Source organism: Petromyzon marinus, unplaced genomic scaffold, assembly GCF_048934315.1.
Source record: "Petromyzon marinus isolate PM22_M1 ecotype Great Lakes invasive population unplaced genomic scaffold, UKy_Petmar_22M1.pri1.0 PM_G_Scaffold_30, whole genome shotgun sequence".
Lineage (NCBI taxonomy): Eukaryota > Metazoa > Chordata > Hyperoartia > Petromyzontiformes > Petromyzontidae > Petromyzon > Petromyzon marinus.
Genome location: NW_027422873.1, coordinates 1,026,944 through 1,046,867, shown reverse-complemented (window position 1 = coordinate 1,046,867; position 19,924 = coordinate 1,026,944). Strand labels below are relative to the sequence as shown.

At 46.4% G+C, this 19,924-nt stretch overlaps 1 long non-coding RNA gene across 1 annotated transcript; it reads right to left on the bottom strand.

Moving 5' to 3' along the window:
* Window positions 1–10,299: 10,299 nt before the first annotated feature.
* Window positions 10,300–12,152, bottom strand: LOC142915359 (uncharacterized). The gene is made up of 3 exons (XR_012935906.1): window positions 12,100–12,152; window positions 11,743–11,804; window positions 10,300–10,597 (listed from the first exon to the last, which is right to left on the bottom strand). It is a non-coding gene; the product is annotated as an uncharacterized LOC142915359 (long non-coding RNA).
* Window positions 12,153–19,924: the final 7,772 nt, after the last annotated feature.

Here is a 19,924-nt window from a genome sequence, read left to right as displayed (position 1 = left end):
AGCGTGTTGGCAATGACAAGCCCACAGGCTGCACAGAAGTCTAACAGCCTCCTACCGTTGTTATTGAGTTGATCTGGCCCATGCCTTCCAATCGCTCCAGACCAGGTGCCAGTATCATAACCAACTCGGGCATTGAAGTCACCCAACATGATGACTCTATCCCGAGGGGCCACTTTTAGCTAACACCTGTGACAGGAGGTCATAGAAGGAATCTGAATCCACGGGCTTGCTTGCATCCCTCCACTGATGTTCATCTTTGGTGGGGGCGTAAGCAGCCACCACCACCATTCTCTGCCTCCTGTTGATGGGGAGGCGAGCCCAAAGTAGCCTGGGGCTTACAGCTTCCCACACCTCGCCGCCACCTTCCCACGCCGCCTTCATTCTTTTTATCAGAATAAGAGCCACTCCTTGTTGTTTGGCAGTCTCCTGCCCCGAGTGGAGGACTCTGCACCCCTCATGATGATTGGAGTCAGAGCCGGTCCACTGGATCTCCTGAATGCCACAGAGATCCAGGCGGTACCGGTCCAGCTCTGTACAGAGTAGCAGCCTCTCCTCCACGTGGCCACTCTCAGTGGTTTTTTGCCATTTCTAGAGGAACCCCAAGGGTAAGGATTCAGGCATTGCTCCTCGCAATGTTATCGTCTGGCATCACAACCACCAACAACACACCTGTATTTGAATTGCAAGTAACTTTAATGAACACAACGCAACCCAAACAACTGTTCGTTTGAAAAACATATCCTAAAGAATCGTCACTGGGTGTTGGCTGTGAGCGGGAATCAAACTCGGGTCGTCATGTTTGTAGAGCAGCGCACTAACCGCTAGACTACACACACACACGGTACACACACACGGTACACACACACGGTACACACACACACAATACACACACATGCACAGTACACACACACAGTACACACGCACGCACAGTACACACACACAGTACACACACACGCACAGTACACACACACACGCACGGTACACACACACGCACACGGTACACACACACGCACAGTACACACGCGCAGTACACACACACGCACAGTACACACACACGGTACACACACACACGACACACGCACAATACACACACACGAACAGTACACACTAGAAACGTCATTGTCTGTCTGTCTCTGTGGACGCAACTTGCGAGGAATTGTACTCAAACACTGTGGGGTTTACGTTTCAAATAAAGTGCCCAGATACCACGCGATAAGCCCCGTGGTGAGACAGTGCTATTCCTATTTCCAATCCGTCAACATGAAAGTAGTTAAATTAACAATTTATTACTAATCTGCATATACATCAAAGGCAAAGTTGTGAATGTGTGTGTCTGTTTAAAATGTTTAGCGTACTTCCCGACACGCACCAAGCTTGAAATTTGCCATGTGGGTAATTTCCAGACTGTACACCATGCAAACATTATAAAAATAGACTTTTGTATATTTTTTTGGGGGGCCACGCAATAATGGATAAGCATGAAAACTCCACGATACATAGGACTTACTTTGATTAGAATCTTGGAATTGATTGTGTACATGTTGAAATTGGTAAATGAGCATTTTGAGCACACTACTGTTTTAATAAATGTTCATGATTCTGAGAATATAAGTGTAATTCTGAGCATCATAATGACCATATTGGAATTGTCATGAATGGGGGTTCAATTATTTTTTATAATAGGAATGCGGTTTTGAGCATGACTATTGATATTTCGGACTCATTTATGACAATAGATTGATGATTAAATTGCGATTTTGTTTTGCTCATCAATCAGGATACTGTTAATGATGCGCATGCCCATAAATTGTTGAAATTACTAGAAATGCAAGTTGTGTATACTCTCCAACCCCATTCCTCTACCTACCCATTCCCTTGACGGGCTCCGTGCCCACTTAAACCCATGACGGTGACGATTCCACCTCTCGCTGTAACAATCAAAGCACCTCCAACTTCTGAATGCAAAGGTGCTGGTTGGTGCAACGCCAAAACACATCGTCAACGCCGCTCCCAAGCCCGCCCTACGTTAGTTAAAGCGTTATGATCAACAAAATAAAAAGTTCCACAGAGGAAACTAAAATGACATTACGCAGCAATCCCCAAAGTCGCACGCGGTAGGCTACACGACTCGGAGCACAGCGTCAGACTTCAAGACTTGCATCGCCATCATCATCATCATTCTTCCTCTCCACAAGTCATCGCACGTCATTATTCAACAAGCTGCACACACGTGCAAGTAACCTCTCGACCCGCCACCTGCACAGTTAACGCGATCAGACCCGGGGGTCAAATAAAAATTGTGTCGTCTTTGGTGACGTATTGCAATCGGTGTCATTTTAATGATGTACGTACAGCAACTGCTGTACGTACATCGAATTATATCATTGACAACGGGGTCCGCTTTTGCGATATCTGCGTGCGGTCTTTTAATTATATAGATACGTAGTCAGTTAATTAGTATGGGGTTCCTCTATAAGGAATTGTAATTGTAAAATGTATTACTTAATAATACGCTTCCAGGCCGCACTTAGCTTGTAGCAGTCAAAGCAGTTAAAATGACTGTACATATGTAGGTATGAAATAAAATAGATTTAAATAAAATAAATTTTATTTATTAAAACATTTCATTTAACGTAGGTATAAAATAAATTTAAATAAAATTAATTTAATTCACTAAAAAATGAAATTTAACGTAGGTATAACATAAATTTAAATAAATGTAATTTATTAAAAATTTAAATTAACGTAGGTATAAAATAAAATAAATGTAATTTGAATAAATGTAATTCATTAACAATTAAATTAAACGTAGGTATAAAATAAATTTAAATAAATTTAAATTATTAAAAAATTCAATTTCATTTAACGTATGTATAAAATAATTTTTTTATTACAAATTTAAATTAAAGTTAACGTAAGTAAAAAATAAAATTAATTAAAATTATAAAAAAATAATCATGTATAAAAAATTACGTATGTATAAAATAAATTTTTAATTAATTAACATTTTAAATTAAATTTAACGTAGGCATAAAATCAATTTTAATTAAATTAATAATACAAACTTTCGCGTAGGTATAAAATAAAATGTAATTAAATTAAATAATACATTGTTTTTATTTTCTACCTCCGTGACTTTACCGAAAGACGCAAAGAGTGTGGACCCACGTGACATCAAAGCTGTCCTAGTCTAGGCAAGGCCTCAGGGTGTACCGGGCCTTTCACAACAGCAGCAGCAGCAACAACGGTTCTCTTGAGAAAATACTTAAAAAAATAAAGTCAACGTAGCTTACCTTGACACTCGCGAACTTTAATGATTAAAATAATTAAAACAAAACTAAACACTCGCACGCACATGGGCGCGCGGCGTTCAGCGTGTAGGGCATTAAAAATGGTAGCGTCCTCCCGCGATCTGATTGGTCGCCGCGTGCCAAAGTGGGGAGGGGGGGAGGGCCAGCAATCCGATTGGTCGAGAGGCAAACCTGGGCGCGTCTCCGGCGATGGTGCGCAGCGATTGGTCAACGGTTGTCCTATGCTAATTTTGGTATGCTAATTAATTTTAATCTGTATGCTAATGCGGTATATTTATCCATACTCATTAAGTTTAATGTTTATCCTAAATTAGTTAATAATGTATGCTCGTTTAGTTAACATTCTATGATAGTATCGTTATATTTTTTATGCTATAACAGCAGTGCATACTGGCTGTGGTGGTACCTATAATTACAGTAGTGCATACTGACTGTGTTGGTACCTGATATGATTACAGCAGTGCATACTGTGGTGGTACCTGCTTTCACTACAGCAGTGCATACTGACTGTGGTGGGTACCTGCTAAGGTTACAGCATTGCATACTGCTTATATGCTTCATCACGTGTCGTGAATGTGATAGTTTCATCCCAGAAATGGTGTTCTTGACCGGCCCAGAGCAGACATTTCACTTTGCCTTAGAACCTGAGGTTGGGATAGCATTAGCAATTCCAAGTTCTTTATGTGACCAATAGCAACGAATAATGTGGCAAGCATTTGAAATGAGTGGGTTAAGACTGACTGTACTTCACTCTTATCGACCATTAACATGAGTCTGTGTGACTGGTGTTGTGCTGCCTCGGCTGGTACCAACTTCTTCTTTGACCACGTGGACCACGCGGATGAATGGTCTACGCGAGTCGAGCGACCGATGGAGAAGACCTATGGGGGCACGCGGCGGGAGACTCTCAGGTGAAATCGTGGAAGTCGCATGACAGAAGCCACGAGTGGAGGATAGATGCATGCTGACGGGACGTCGTCTTCAGTTTAATTTAAGTTTCACGTGTCAGGTGTAGAGCCCTGTGAGCCGTGAGGCCCTTGACTCGGGTGCAACCGCAACAAAACAAAAACGTGAACATATTCATGTTGTGGGTCACTGTTGACGATGTGGGTCCCTACTGACGAGGTGAGTGTTCATATTCATGTTGTGGGTCACTGTTGACGTGGATCCCTACTGACGAGGTGAGTGTCCATATTCATGTTGTGGGTCGCTGTTGACAATGTGGGTCCCTAGTGACGTGGTGAGTGTCCATATTCATGTTGTGGGTCACTGTTGACGATGTGGGTCCCTAGTGGCGTGGTGAGTGTCCATATTCATGTTGTGGGTCCCTACTGACGAGGTGAGTGTCCATATTCATGTTGTGGGTCCTGATTGAAGATATGGGTCCGGATTAAAGAGGTGAGCGTCCCTTTTGATGTGGGTCTCTATTGACGAGGCGAGCATCCCTGTTGATGATGTGGGTCCCTGATTACGATTTGGGTCCGTGTTAACGATGTAAGCACTGAATTGGTCCTCGTCTAATAGCCTATATGTTCTACCATATGTAAACCCATACGACAATAAATGTTACAATACATAGCATGTATAAGAATTCATATTCATGTCAACCACCACTCACCCTCCCCTCGACTCACTCCCACGCTCAGCCCTCCACTAGGGTACCCCCCCCCCGCCCACACCGGTGGCAGAGGGCCTTGTTGGACCCAAGACACCTCTCCTTCTTTCCACAGAGCTACAAGACAATCAGAGTCTAGTCGTCCTACACATCGTCAGCAAGACGGATGAGGTGAGCTACGTGTGGCTGTGTGTGGCGCCGAGCGTGAAGATTTTCTTCACTTCTGCGGCGTGCATCCACGTCAACTTTCACCATCAAGCGCGCCCAGACTCCTCCACGGCTCCGCTGTCTCTCCTGCCCTCGTCCTCCTGCTTCCGCTCCGTCCGATCGCCCCCCTCTCCTCCCGCCCCTTGCCGTCTCTCTTCACTCGCGCACTCCGACCTCCCTCGCCTTCCACGTCAGGAGGTACGCCCGAGATACTCGTCCTGCCCGCACCAGCGGCTCACGCATCGTCTGACCGCGTCTCCGTTCATGCAGGTAAGGGCACCATCACGGCGTAGCGGTTAGCGGCGCTGCGCCATTCTCGCTCACGGCCAATACCAGCGACAATTAGGGGCCGTCCGTGAATGACGTCACGCACCTAGGGGGGGGGGGGGGGCGGGGTCAGACGTTTGTGACGATGTGTGACAAGGGGGGGGGGTTGAGAAAAGTGACGTCACATCAAATTGCGCAACTTTAAATAAATATAAACACGTTCAACTTAATTAGACTTTGTAATAAATGTTTTCTACCTACATCAGTATGCAGCGCCACATTAACTACGCACTACAGTGACAACAATAGTTTAAAGCGGTTTGAAGCATGTTTTATATTTTTTTGGGGGGGGGGGGCAGAGCTTTGTGACGTCATAATTGAGGGGGGAGGGGTCTGACTTTGTGACGTCGTGTGATGATGGGGGCGGGGTCAAAAATCCTCTAAAATCGCGTGACGTCATTTAAGGTCGGCCCCTTACCTGAAGCAGTCCTGAGCGTCACTTAGGTGGACTCAGCCATAATTAAGGAGGTGGTGAGGTGGGTGGGGGTGCTAACATCAGAATTGGAGAGACGAGCGGCCAGACGTGGTTCTGTCCACGCCAGCCCCTGGTGTTGTTCCATCACGACCCTCACCGTTGCTCGCTAACAGCGCACGCCCAGTGGGAGTCGATGAGTCCGTGGGTTTCTGTGTGAGTCCGTGGGTCCACGTGTGGGTCTGTGGATGCGTCAGTCTACATTGGGGAGCCTTTGTCTTTGCAGTTTGGGGACTAGTGCAGCACTAGTGTGTAGTAGTGTATAGTGTAGTGTATAGTAGTTTAGTGTATAGTGTAGTATATAGTGTAGTGTATAGTAGTGTATAGTAGTATAGTGTATAGTAGTGTATAGTGTAGTGTAGTGTATAGTAGTGTATAGTAGTGTAGTGTATAGTGTAGTGTATATTGTAGTGTAGTGTATAGTGTGTAGTGTATAGTGTAGTGTATAGTATAGTGTAGTGTATAATAGTGTATTGTATAGTAGTGTATAGTGTAGTGTATAGTAGTGTATAGTGTAGTGTATAGTAGTGTATAAGTGTATAGTGTAGTGTGTAGTACTGTAGTGTATAGTGTAGTGTATAATAGTGTTTATTGTAGTTTATAGTGTAGTGTATAATAGTGTTTAGTGTAGTGTATAAAAGTGTTTAGTGTAGTGTATAGCGTAGTGTATAGTGGTGTAGTGTATAGTGTAGTGTATAGTGTAGTGTATATAAGTGTAGTGTATAATAGTGTTTATTGTAGTGTATAGTGTAGTGTATAGTTTAGCATACTAGTTATTACGTGACTAGTGTAGCTAGCCAGGTGGTGACCACACCCGTGCGTGCATGTCCACTCGTCCATGTCTGCAAGTAAGCGCTCGTGTGTGCATGTGCACCCGCGTGTTTGTTCGTGTCTGTATGTACGCACAGTTACACATGGTTCGCTCGTGTGGGTGTGTAGTGGAACGCACTGCTCATGAAAAAGTTGCCTCGTTACGCGATAAATGATGCGGCACAACAGGAGGGAACTGCAGGGATGAGGCTCTCCGCTCTTGGTTCTATGAATTAAAACAGTGCCAGAGTGGAGAATCCTGTCCCTACAGCTCGTAGATGTGACGGAGCGAGAGTGATCAGCGGACAGCCACCATGGTTGCCAGGTAAGGGGAGACCTCACCTGGAACTCTCCTGCACACGTGTTCCCCGTAAACATTGTCGCAATAAACGTACGATCAGGAATCTTTAAAATATCAGACCTTTGTTGTTCCGCAAGAATATTAACGCTCAAACTCGTATCGAACTCTTCATGAATTCACTTGGTCAAACAGTTCAGGTACTCGGCAAAGCACTTCACCAACCGGTATGCAACAGTTAAACAATCTACTCCAAATCAACACCGAAATGTCAAATTATCATCCACCATTGACTTCCACATCGATGGAAGCCATTTGCCATGACGTCCAAGCCATTAAACACCGGAACAACGAACGTGCCATTCAAGTACATCTTGAAACCCATTATCTGAAGTACTTTGTATTAAACAATAACTAAATAATAGAAACACATTTACAATATTTAGCGAAGTTATAGTCACGGACTTTTTCCAACTTTAGCTCAACAGGACCACAAAAGCTCAGATATTGGTTCATAATAAATTAATCAATCTGATTGAAATCATCAACTGGCTAAACACTTTTCGATTTCAACATCACCTTATAAAAGAATAACATTTTAAATATAAGCGCACAACTTTATCTATCTGTGATGAGCGCTGCACTTTCCGTTGTTTTCATGCAGGGGGCGCTGCAAACCTACGCACCCCCTGCATGGACGACGGAGGCGCAGGGACAGACGTTCGATTACGTTGGAATCGATCTGCAGACGCCGGTCTTCTCGCACGGCCAGCAGCTCGATGTCGCCTTATCTCGATCCCGCAATCCCAAACAGGTGAAAGTCCGCATCGAACCGAACCCCCGGCAAGGCCATCGTCTAACTTAACGACGAGAGAAAATTAACGCGAAATATCGTTTTCAATGAATAAGCTTTTAATGAAGAAATACAATTATACAATTCAAGACATAATACAATTAAAAGCTGTTTCATTTTCAAACTTCAAGACGGAGCATCGGGAGCTTGCGTGGAGGCATCGTTCTTGTGCAATTTTTTTCGTGACTTTCCTGGCCCAAGGCCGCAAATGGTTGAGAGGGGCGCCGCAGGCTTGCTTCAACCCTTGGTCGTGAACATCCAGACGTGAATCAGCAAGGAGCATTTCACGTCCTAGTTCGACAAAATCTACGTCAACACGTAAGACAAAACTACAATTCGTATTGTAGAGAATGAACCTCCTCTACGTGTAACTTTTAAGCAGTATGCCTTGTAACTGATTAATGATCCGAGCGTGCTCCCTATTTCAAAGACAATGAGTTGCTGCAGAGGCCGACGCTTCGTGAAACACAAAAGTACCCTTTGACCTGTATCACAAGAACAACGTGTCTCACCTGAGTTCTCTGTACAGGTTACTTCCAAACACACACACTTTGTCCTAACATTACTTAATCAATCTAGATTTGAACACTTAATCAATGTTTGACCCTCATAGACAAAATGTTACATGTACACGCACAATCAGACAAGTATTCATTCTTAATTATTGACAGGCATATTAACAAAATTGAATTACTGCAGTGAAATATCCTGCATCAGGTTACATCGTATTAACAAGAAGCTATTTTAAAAATACGCACAATCTGCTTAACAGTGGATGTAAAACATACTATTGTGCCATTCAAAACGAATAGGCCATTACATGCTGGCGAATTCTAAACATTAGCGACAAATTACAAAACTGAGATGAAACATCAATCATCGCCCCCTACTGACAGCTTCTTGTTCACATACTCTTTGGTTCTTTCAGTAAAGCCACGTAGGTAGAACAAATAATAATAGATCACGACGTTTCGATCGTAACACAAGCGGTCGTCCTCAGGCGGAAAAAATAATAAATGCTGGCCGGTGCAGGGCCACCACCCTGTGCCACACAGGGGCAGCTGCTACTTGGGGATGCTCTTCGAGTGCTTCAGACGAAATACAAAACTCCGAGTTGCCGAGGCGATTACGCAAGCACCGTGTAAATGCAATTATTATAACATAGTGAATGCTTGGGGGCTTCTTGGCTCTCACTCCTGGTCAGAGATCTCCCCAATCCACGGGTCCAAAAAGACTGGCCGCTCGCTCTTACTCTGCAGGTTGAACCTAGGAATTGAGTGTTCAACTTCACATTCTTGTCATTAAAGGCCTGTGACAAAGGTGCATCTATTGTGGCGACATCGTCTCTGGCTTACACATCTACCGGGTCTCCACTTGACGTTGTATTGTCTAGGAGTAACTCCACCTCCACTTCCACAAACTGCCGGGAGTTGCCTCGCTCTGCCTCACAGTCAGAATTCACCCCCTGCTTGACGTTGCCTCCATCAATGTGAAGGTCCGATTTTGGAGTTGAATCTTCATCTCCACATTTCACCTTCACTTCTTCGCTATTCACCATCACTTCTTCCCTCTTCACCATCACTTCTTCCCTCTTGACCATCACCTCTTCATATTTCACCTTGATACCTTGAAAAGTGTCCAAGCTGGGATTTTCTTCCGGTTCTTGTTTCATGAGGGATGGGCTTATTGTGGCACTTTGACTTTCACAAGCTGATTTCAGACTCCACTCCTTGCAGATCTTCTGATGCTTCCATGTACTCTGGTGTACTTGAAGATTTTATGAATGTGTAAACGCCTTCCTGCAGAGTGAACCTGAAGGGTTTCTCTCCCGTGTGTGTTCTCTGGTGTGTTACAAGAGGAGATGAATGTGCAAACGCCTTCCAACACACACTGCACCTGAAAAGTTTCTCTCCCGTGTGTTCTCTGGTGCACTTTAAGATGTGGTGACTGTGTAAACGCCTTCCCGCACAGAGTGCACTTGAAGGGTTTCTCTCCCGTGTGTGTTCTCTCGTGTACTTGAAGATTTGATGAATGTGCAAACATCATCCCGCACAAAATGCACCTGAAGGGTTTCTCTCCTGTGTGTATTCTCCGGTGTTTTTTAAGAACAGATGACAGTGAAAATGCCTTCCCACACACAGTGCACTTGAATGGTTTCTCTCCTGTGTGTGTTCTCTGGTGTTTTTTAAGAACAGTTGACTGTGAAAATGCCTTCCCACACACAGTGCACTTGAAGGGTTTCTCTCCCGTGTGTGTACTCTGGTGTCTTTGCAGACTTGATGAATGTGCAAACACCTTCCCGCACATCGTGCACCTGAAGGGTTTCACTCCCGTGTGTGTTCTCTGGTGTCTTTGCAGATTTGATGAATGTGCAAATGCCTTCCCACACACAGTGCACCTGAAGGGTTTCACTCCCGTGTGTGTTCTCTGGTGTTCTTTAAGATGTGGGGACTGTGCAAACGCCATCCCACACACACTGCACTTGAAGGGTTTCTCTCCTGTGTGTGTTCTCTGGTGTTTTTTAACAACAGATGACCGTGAAAATGCCTTCCCACACACACTGCACTTGAAGGGTTTCTCTCCCGTGTGTGTTCTCTGGTGCTGTGTCAAATTTCCAGTCCGATCCGTGCTGTATGCACGCTGGTCGCATTGTTGACTTGTCATACCGAGCTGCGCTGAGTGCATTTGCTCCATCAGACCAATTCTGCGGAGGAAGCGTCAGAGGAAGCGTCAGCTGCAGACAGAAAAAAATATCCACACCATCTACACGACAGTATCGAGGCACAGAGGAATGCATATATAGTCACATGTGACTTACACGTCTATACTTATTCATATATTCATGATGTAGTAAAAACGTTTCCCAAATTCATCACAGGTCTATGATGGCACACAATGAGAGGGCAAATGGTTATAAATATGCCTGGAAGCCCTCGTATCTTCAAAATGAATGTTCACCCATACCTCTAAGCACACAATTTCGGCAGTCTGGCTACAAAAGGAATATATATGAGAGCTAAATTCAGCTGACATAGCAAAGGGTGTTGAAAACAATACTATTTGTGTTAGGCAGAAATGCATAAATCAACGTTCAATCGCAACTTAGAGGTGTGAATCCAGGCTCAGATGTCCTTGAATGCTGGGATGAACAGTTCCGACTTCAGCTGAATGTGTGTGCTGTGTTAACTTCCTGTTTCCATTTATATGAAGAGTTCCAGAGGAAAACAAAAGTAAACTATTGTTACGCTATAACCTCCGTGTTCAACAGAGTTAATAGACGTTACTGCAAACACAAACTGTACACTGTCACTGGGTAAACAGGCGATGGCGTGTCTAGAATCACGCCTGGCCACCTTCATCTGCTTGGCATGAATGCTTCCTCACTCCACCAAGTAATTAATTGAGGATCAACGAACATATCCGAGGCTAACTGGAGTTTGCGTGTCTCTCTCCGTGGTGAGATGTTAACTACCTCACCTGGTATACAGGAAGTCGTGGGTTCGATCCCGACCCTGACACCTGCTGTATATTTGGAGTTTGCGCGTCACTCCGTTTAGCATCTTTGACCGATAGACATTGACACACATATTCTTGTTGATTTCGATAAAGTTACGTAGATAGAAAATAACAATAACAGATAATACAATTACATTAAATAAAGACTACTTGTCTTGCGATCAAAACGTGAGTTTTTTTGCTTTATTTACAATATTTTTTTATTTATTTTCATTATGTTATTTTTATTTTATTTTCTATCTACGTGACTTTACCGAAAGAACCAAGAATATTAATTCCTGCAGTCACCAAAGTTTTAAGTCAAAACATTCACACACGTTGACAAAGCCTCACCTTGTGTTGTTGTGGGCAGGTCGCTTCTGATAACAACAGCGGTATAGCAGCTCAGGCTTGGCCTGGTGAAAAAAATAAAAACTGCGTGAATATTTACAATAAAACAAAGTTACAAAGTAGCGAGACGGGTGAAGACAAATTAAACTTAAGCGAGATAATTAAAGTGAATGCAATCAGGCGAGGGCAGGAGGCAAGGCCCCGCGTGGCAGGGCCCCGTGTTGTAAAGTTCCAACCTGGACATCGATTCCCATGCTCGCTGCTACTCAACTGACATCCCTACGAGAGAGAGAGGCTCTACCTTGGTAAACAACAACAACCACCACCACCACAACAACCAACACGATGATAATTTCTCACCTCGGATTTCAGTGCAAGAGCAAAGCGATGGCTTCCTGTTACCTCGTGACGTCACGCGGCAGTTGCATGTGACATGACGTCACGTCCGGGGTACAAGACACACCCCTCCCACGAGCGGCTCCGTAACTGAATAAAATTATGTTAATGAGCCCGGGCCATATGTCGAGGGATGGGGGCGTGGTTGCTGAACCCGTCCCAATCAACTCGCGACGGCTTTCACGAACTCATTATGTTAATGACCCGCCAGTCACTGGGCGTAGCTTTGCTCAAATAAGGATTGTACCGGAACAGATATCGGCAGTGACCAAGAAGAGGTGACGTCACGCTCAAGGGCGCGGTGGACGGGGGTGGGGTGAATACCTTGGTGACATGACGTCACTAGCGAGGCACACCTCCCCCTGGCGTTTCACAGCGATGAGGTCATACTGAGTGGTGACGTCTCAGAGCGGGAATGGAGTTTAAGTTGATTTAGATTCATTTTCCATTGCTCCATCTCTTAAACAGAGACCCCTTGCGTGCGTGAGCTCAGCAACTACAACGTGGACATTACTGTGTGTACACACTGTTTCTGTGTGTACACAGTGTGTGTACACTATGTGTATACACTGTGTATACACTGTGTGTGTGCACACTCTGTGTATATACTGTGTGTGTACACTGTGTGTGTGTACACTGTGTGTATACACTGTGTGTGTACACTGTGTGTGTGTACACTGTGTGTATACACTGTGTGTGTACACTGTGTGTGTGTACACACTGTGTGTGTGCCTGAGTCTCTGTGTGTGTGCCTGTGTGTGACACCTGATAATGATTGCTTGTGTTGCAGTCGAAACGTCGTGAGAATTTAATCGTTTTATAGTTTTGTTATTTTATTGTTTCCCTTCTACGTGACTTTACCGAAAGAACAAGAATAAATATCAGCTCAATGTTTTCAAGTAAATACATTTTGGGTAGTGAATAAATTATAGTCTAAAGAAGCTACACATGACGAATTGTAGGCAATTATAGTCATAATCAAAGACATGTTTAAACAATCACGTGGTCCCTGTAGTCGCCGTTAGAGACACAAAATCTGCATAAAAACAGTTCATCAACATATATGAATACGTTGATTCGAATAAGCAGAGTTAATTTCCTATTTATGGCATGCCGGCTATGTGTCAGTTTTCGATATCAACATCACCTTATAAAAGAATAACATTTAAAATAAAAGCACACAACTTTATCCGTGATGAACGCTGCACTTTGTCGTTTTCATGCAGTGGGCGCTGTAAACCTACACGCGCCCCCTGCATGCGAACGACGGACGCGCAGGGACAGACGCTCGATTACATTGGAATCGATCTGCAGACGGCCAGCAGCTCCCTGTCGCCTCATCTCGATCCCTCGATCCCCTACCAGGTGAAAGTCCGCATCGAACCGAACCCCCGGCAAGGCCATCGTCTACTTAACGACGAGAGAAAATTCACACGAAATGTCCTTCTCAACGAAGCCTTCCGGATGTAAATTGATACAAGCTTTTAATGAAGAAATAACAATCATCTAATTCAAAACACAACACAATTCAAAGATGTTTCATTTTAAAACTTCAAAACGGAGCACGGGGCGCTGGCGTGAATGCGTCCTTCGTGTGCCGTAAATGTTGTGACTTTCCTGGCCGAAGGCCCTAAAATGCTTGGACCCTCATTGGTGCACAGCGTCTCAACAACAGAAGTGGGGCTTGCTTCAACCAATAGATACGAACATCCAGACGCGAATCAGCAAGGTGCATTTCTAGTCCCAGTTAGACAAAATCTACGTCAACACGTAACACAAAACTATAATTCGTGTTGTAGAGAATGTACCTCCTCCTATACGTGTAACTTTTAAGTGGTATGCCTTGTAACTGATGAATGATCCGAGGGTGCTCCCTATTTCAAAGACGATGAGTTGCTCCAGACGCTTCGTGAAACACAAAAGTACCCTTTGACCTGTATCACATGGAACGTGTCTCACCCGAGATATCTATACAGGTTACTTCCAAACACACACACACACACTTTGTCCTAACATCACTTAATCAATCTCGATTTGAACACTTAATCAATGTTTGACCCTCATAGACAAAATGTTACATGTACACGCACAATCAGACAAGTATTTATTCTTAATTATTGACAGGCATATTAACAAAATTGATTTACTGCAGTGAAATATCCTGCATCAGGTTACATCGTATTAACAAGAAGCTATTTTAAAAATACGCATGGTCTGCTTAAAAGTGGATGTAAAAAATACTATTGTGTCATTCAAAACTTGTAGGCCATTGCATGCTGGCGAATTCTAAACATTAGCGACAAATTACAAAACTGAGATGAAACATCAATCATCGCCCCCTACTGACAGCCTCTTGTTCACATACTCTTTGGTTCTTTTAGTAAAGTCACGTAGGTAGACAAAATAATAATAGATCACGACGTTTCGATCGTAACACAAGCGGTCGTCGTCAGGCGGAAAAAATAATAAATGCAGGCCGGTGCAGGGCCACCACCCTGTGCCACACAGGGACCGCTGCTACTTGGGGATGCTCTTCGAGTGTTTCAGACGAGATACGAAACTCCGAGTTGCTGAGGCGATTAAGTGAGCACCGTGTAAAAGCAATTATTGTAACATAGTGAATGCTTGGGGGCTTCTTGGCTCTCGCTCCTGGTCAGAGATCTCCCCAATCCACAGGTCCACAAAGACTGGCCGCTCGCTCTTACTCTGCAGGTTGAACCTAGGAGCTGAGTGTTCAACTTCACATTCTTGTCATTAAAGGCCTGTGACAAAGGTGCATCTATTGTAGCGACATCGTCTCTGGCTTACACATCTACCGGGTCTCCACTTGACTTTGTATTGTCTAGGAGCACGTCCACCCACACCTCCACTTCCACAAACTGCTGGGAGTTGCCTCACTCTGATTCACAGTCAGAATTCTCCTCCTGCTTTACGATGTGAAGGTCCCATTTTGGAGTTGAATCGTCATCTTCACATTTTACCTTCACTTCTTCGCTCATCACTTCTTCATATTTCACCTTCACCTCTTCATATTTCACCTTTATACCTTTAAAAGTGTCCAAGCTGGGATTTTCGTCCGGTTCTTGTTTCATGATGGGCTCATTGCGGCACTTTGACTTTCACAAGCTGATTTCAGACGCCGACTCCGCTCCTTGTGATGCTTTTGTGTTCTCTGGTGTCTTCGAAGATTTGATGAATCTGCAAACGGCTTCCTGCACAGAGCACACTTGAAGGGTTTCTCTCCTGTGTGTGTTCTCTGGTGTTTTACAAGATCAGATGACTGTGCAAATGCCTTCACGCACACACTGCACTTGAAAGGTTTCTCTCCCGTGTGTGTTCTCTGGTGTTTTTTAAGAGCAAATGACTGTGAAAATGTCTTCCGACACACACTGCACCTGAAGGGTTTCTCTCCTGTGTGTGTTCTCTGGTGTCTTTTAAGAGTAGATGAATCTGAAAATGTCTTCCCACACACACTGCACTTGAAGGGTTTCTCTCCTGTGTGTGTTCTCTGGTGTGTTTTAAGAGCGGATGACCATGAAAATGTCTTCCCACACACACTGCACCTGAAGGGTTTCTCTCCCGTGTGTGTTCTCTGGTGTGTTCTAAGAGTAGATGAATCTGAAAATGTCTTCCCACACACACTGCACCTGAAGGGTTTCTCTCCGGTGTGTGTTCTCTGGTGTGTTTTAAGAGCAAATGAACCTGAAAATTTCTTCCCACACACAGTGCACTTGAAGGGTTTCTCTCCCGTGTGTGTTCTCTGGTGTGTTCTAAGAGTAGATGAATCTGAAAATGTCTTCCCACACACACTGCACCTGAAGGGTTTCTCTCCCGTGTGTGTTCTCTGGTGTGTTTTAAGAGCAAATGAACCTGAAAATTTCTTCCCACACACAGTGCACTTGAAGGGTTTCTCTCCCGTGTGTGTTCTCTGGTGTGTTTTAAGAGTAGATGAATCTGAAAATGTCTTCCCACACACACTGCACTTGAAGGGTTTCTCTCCTGTGTGACTTCTCTGGTGCTGTGTCAAATTTCCAGTCCGATCCGTGCTGTATGCACGCTGGTCACATTGTTGACTTGTCGTACCGAGATGCTGTGCTGAGGGCCTTTGCTCCATCAGACCAGCGTCAGCTGCACACAGAAAATAAGAATATCCACACCATCTACACGTCAGTATCGAGCCATGGAGGAATGAATATATACAGTCACATGTGACTTACACGTCTATATTCATTCATGTATTCATCACTAGCTGTACTACCCGGCTTCGCCCGGGACTTGGATCTACCACGTCCGGCCGCCTATATCTCCCCAGTGGCGATGTTCACACCACAACAGTTACTCGTTTGAGGCTGAGTCGACCTAGGGGAGGCCCAGAAGCGGTTCAAATAATCATCACCGGTGGTGGCCGTGAGCGGGAATCGAACTCGGGTCACCGGGTTCGTTGCGCAGCGTAGCGCTAACCGCTACACTACAATGCGTTACGCTTACACACACACACACACAGACACACACAGACACACACACAGACACAACAACAACAACCGCCATTCGCCACTAAGTGGCGGTGACGTCACCACGACGCTTGTGCCAGGCTATGTGCACCCTGAGGCCACGTGAAGTGTCGAACGCCCGCTGGCAGGAGGTCACGGGGCAGACCCAGGTGCCACGGGTCGACTGACTGAGATGACTGGCTGATGCACCACCTGTGCCCCCGACTGTGCCAACCTGCTGTGCTTTAGCCACCCGGCGCTCCGCTCGCTGTTGTGAGTGTCGCTCCTCCGCCCTCCGTTGTGGTTGGAGGGCGACTGCCTCCAACTGCCCAGTAGCATCCTTCACGAGCCTCCTCCACAGAGGCCGATCTTGACACCGCTGGTACCAGTCATCGGCAAGTCCACTCAGCTCCACGTCCTCCTGTACCACATCACTCCATCTCTTCTCTAGCCCGTGCCGCGCCCGCTTAGCCCCCTCAATCCGGCCAAACAAAAGCTGTTTCGGCATGCGGTGGCTGGGCATGCGGGCTACATGACCCAGCCATCGCAGCCTTGCCTGCCGGAGGAGCTCACCGATGGGACCCTGCCCAGATCTTTCAAGGATTTGTGAGCTCCTCACACAATCCAGTCTGGTTAAACCCAGGATGGATCGTAGGCAGGCCAGCCTAAATGTTTCTAACCGGCGAAGATGTTCCATTAGGGGGGTCCACGTTTCGCAAGCGTAGAGAAGGGAGGGAATGACCGTGGCCGAGAAGACCTGAAGCTTAGTGCGGAGCGACAGACCAGGTAGCTTCCACACAGCGTTACGCAACCGATGAAAAGATATTGCCGCTCGACTGATTCGGAGTGAGACCTCTGCTGTTAAACTGGAGCCAGTCATAAGCACACTGCCCAGGTATGGGAAACTCTCCACTCTCTCCACAACTGCCCCATCACCGATTCGGAGTTGTGGGGGTGGAGTGTCCGATGGTACAAAATACCCAGGCAGGTGCTTAGTTTTGGTGGGGCTGATGGTAAGGCCCCACCTCTTAGTGGCACGCTCCAGTCTCAGCAGCAGCGTCTCCAACTCCTCCTCTGACTGAGCAGCTATTACCAAGTCATCAGCATACATAACGTGGTTGAGCAATAGGGAGCCATCCCTTGACCGCACCCGGGCATCGATTAGCCTCCCATTATATCTGTACCATATGGAGATTCCCCCGGTACAGCTATTGAAGGCTTCACGAACTACGTGGTCAAAATAGATGTTAAATAATGTGGGAGCCAGAGGACATCCCTGTCGCACCCCAAGGTGTACAGGGAATGGCTCTGACTCCCGGCCACGTAGTTTTACCCGGGCCCGCTCACCATCATGAAGGTCCTTAATGATCGTGAGCAGAGGGTCAGGTACTCCAAAAGCACGAAGAACGACCCAGAGCCCAGGCCTACTGATGGTATCATAGGCCTTGACCAGGTCAATAAAGCAGAGATGTAGGTCTTGTTGGAATTCCCTACACCTCTGCTGTAGCAGACGGACAGAAAATATGGCATCTGTGCAGGACCGCCCTTTCCTGAAACCGCATTGGGGCTCCGCAAGCCTCTCCTCAGCGTGCCTGGCAAGGCGATGCTGAATAATCCTTGCCAGGACCTTTCCCGGCACACTGAGGAGTGAGATGCCCCTGTAGTTGTTACAGTCTGTGCGGTCCCCCTTCTTAAAAAGGGGGACCACCAGGGCATCCTTCCAATCCTGCGGAACCCATCCAGTGGTCCAGACTGTTGTTATGATGTCATATAGGGCAGTCTGTGCACAAACGCCACCCTCCCTCAGCATTTCGCTTGGGAGATCATCTCTGCCCGCTGCCTTTCCTGGTCTCAGACTCCGGATCGCCTTCAATACTTCCTCAGCAGATGGCGCCTCAGCCAGCCACTCACAGGGGGTGACTTCATCCAATATTTGAGGCACCGCAGCCTCAGCAGGGTCATCCTCACTTTGTGCCACGATGTTTTCCTGGCTGAGGGATTTTCCCTCCCCCAGGACCTCACAGAAATGCTCAGCAAATCTGCGAACCTGTTCCTGGGGGTCGGAAATTGGATCACCGTTTTTTCCCCTAATGATGGTAATAGGTGTGGCGCTGCAGGTTACTTTTTTGATGGAGTTAAATAGAGATTTGTGATCACGGGCCACTGAGGCAGACTCCATCTCCTCAGCAACCCGCGACCACCACCCATCCTTGCAGCGCCTCACGGCTCTCCGAACCTCCGAGCGAAGGCTGCGGTAAGCCTCCTCATTCTCTGACGTGGGATTCTGTAGCCGATGACAGTGGGCCTGTCGCTTTTTCTCAACCATCGTGAACAACTCCTCTGTCATCCAGGGTGTCTGGGGAGGTCTGGACCGCGTACCCAAAGCAGCCATTGCAGCTGCATGAGTCACAGTCCTAAACCTCGCCCATTTACCCTCGACATCAGGAGGAGTCGGGGACGATGCCAATCCCAGCCGCAAGCGATGATGAAATTCTCGCTTGCAACTTTCATCAGATAACTGAGACCAGGCCACTTTAGGTTGGAATGGGGTCCTGGGTGTACACCCACCACCGGAGTGGAAGAATGGCAGGCGCATCTTACAGATGACTAGTCGATGGTCAGAGGGCAGATCAGCTCCACGGTAGGTCCTGGTGTCAAGGACATGGGCTCGCATTCGCTGGTCCGTCACTATGTAGTCCAGCAGATGTTCTTGCTTGGACCCGGCATGCATCCATGATGTTGTGTGGATGCGCCGATGCCGGAACAGCGTGTTGGTAATTACAAGCCCATGGGCTGCACAAAAATCTAGCAGCCTCCTACCGTTGTTATTGAGCTGATCTGGCCCATGCCCTCCAATCACTCCAGACCAGGTGCCAGTATCATGACCAACTCGGGCATTGAAGTCACCCAACATGACTCTATCCCGAGGGGCCACTTTAGCCAGCACCTGTGACAGGAGGTCATAGAAGGCATCTGACTCATCGGCTTTGCCTGCATCCCTCCACGGATGTTCATCTTCGGTGGGGGCATAAGTAACCACGACCACCATTCCTCGCCTCCGGTTGATGGGAAGGCGAGCCCAAAGTAGCCTGGGGCTTACAGCTTCCCACACCTCACCGCCACGCTTCCACGCCCCCTTCATTCTTTTGTTCAAAAGAAGACCCACACCCTGTTGTTTGGCAGTCTGCTGCCCCGAGTAGAGGACTGTCCACCCCTCATGGTGGCAGGAGCCAGAGCCGGTCCACCGGACCTCCTGAATGCCGCATAGATCCAGGCGGTACCGGTCCAGCTCCCGACAG